Here is a 2,043-nt window from a genome sequence, read left to right on the forward strand (position 1 = left end):
CAGAGTGTGCAAGCTCATATTCCCTTTGCCGAGTCTTCTTTTGAAGCGAAAAGCTTCACTACGCTAGTCAACACCGCGCTTCGCGCGAGCTGGCGTATGTTGGAATTGGCTTCGTAAGCGTGTTCGGAGTCGGCGCAGGTGGCCACTGCCGCGCGCTATGCGTCACCGTTGGACGTTCGCCGCAAGCGCGTGTTTATCGCGGAGGCCGACTATTAACCGCTTGCCAGAGAATAGGCCTGCGCATTCAACACGGAAGGAGAAGAGAGTGATACTACCGATACAGAGAGCTGTGTTTATGGCTGTACAGAAATCGCAAGACAATGTGCCCAACAATGATGAATAAAGAAGTTTAATAATCCTGCATAACTTATGGTATATATCATTGATAAGCAATTTGTATAACTACACAAGGCACACGTATAGCATAACCATAGGCTAACCAAAGCATATCCATAAGTGAAACCGTAAGCATCACCATAGGCTAATTCATAAAGCATAACCATAAGCTAAACCATAAGCATCACCGAACCTTTTTACTTCGAGATACCCAGGCTTAACCTTAGCTAAACCCCAGCCAATTTTTTTATCTGTACCACAACCTCCTATTCGTGCTGAAAAAAAAAAAAAAAAAAAAGGTCGTCAGAAGGTTTGCGACTGCCTGCTTATGAGGGCCCACTTAATGCGTCCCAATAGCGGAAGGGAAATATGCTGTAAACCAAACCTTCAAACATTTCACCATATGCGCCGTGAGGCAAATGCTTCGCATTAACGTCAGGCACGTACCCAAGGGGGGGCCCGGGGGGGCCCGGGCCCCCCCCGAAATCAAGTGGCATACCCCCCCCCCCCCCTCCCCACCCACGCCACCACTCCTCACATATTCCTAAAGCGCCGCCAGATCAATGTTGAGACTTGGCAGCTTTTCATCGGTCAGCATTATGCTGCCTTTTTCACTCCTTTTAGATGGCGGTAGTTATCGGCATCTCTTGCAATGTGAAGGACAGTTTTCTCATAGATTCCGCACCCGCGCGATTAACTCGAGATGCGTTCAGTTGTCACCATCTATTCAACCGTCACGCGCATAGCTGTTGCTTTTGTTAGTTCAACCTTCTTTGTTTAGGCTGATCCTCGGACCAGGGGTGCTATGCAGGATGCGCCGAGTTTGGCGAAACTCGGGATCTTCACGAGCTCTGGCGACACCCCAAGATGAAAGCACAAATGGTACCGAGACACAGTTTATCTTTCGAGAAGCCTCCACTTTCATTGGTTTATCTAGAGTCACTCTGGGTGGCTATCATTCCTTGGGCGTTGCCTTCTGGGCGGTCGACAAACAGGGGCTCACGTGATCATACCGTCGGTGCATGGTCGCGCCTTCTTTCACTTGTTTGTCGTTCCACCAAGTGCATTACACGCACAAGTGAGTTATAAAACAAATGCATTTAATACAAGATTATTAGTTAGTTTAACGTGGTTTAAAAGCATTTTAAAGCTTACAAGATGTACACTGAATGTGTATTCGACTAATTTGTAATTTAGTACGCTTCACATTATACCACGAGGGAACGCTGTGGTGGCGTCATCACATACATTCATCGGGCGAGCATGGCGGCTAAACATCGAAGAGGCCCAGTGTAAACAAACTCGTACAACGAGCTTGCAGTGCGCGACGTAGTGATCAGGCTCGACGATGACCACTATTTCTTGGATACTTCTGTTCCTCCGTGAGCAATCTTTCCGTGCACCCCGAAAGACTGCGAATAGCTTAAGCGATTTTACAGATCGAAACGCGTACTTACTGTTCACGCCACAATCCTGAACAAACAACTTATCCGGTGCTGATTCTGTGAGTGCGCTGAGTTCCTCCACTCCGCGTGACTGCTAGTGTCACGAATATTGCATAGTGTGTGCAAAAGGAAGACAGCTGATATAGCTACGATGCGACAAGGAGGTGGTGCCGACGATGGATCTCGCAACCAACACAGTGACGGAGGCATCGACAAACTGCAGATAAGTATATTTCTACTGTTTCATATTTAGCATAATAAT

Source organism: Dermacentor andersoni, chromosome 3 (assembly GCF_023375885.2).
Source record: "Dermacentor andersoni chromosome 3, qqDerAnde1_hic_scaffold, whole genome shotgun sequence".
NCBI lineage: Eukaryota > Metazoa > Arthropoda > Arachnida > Ixodida > Ixodidae > Dermacentor > Dermacentor andersoni.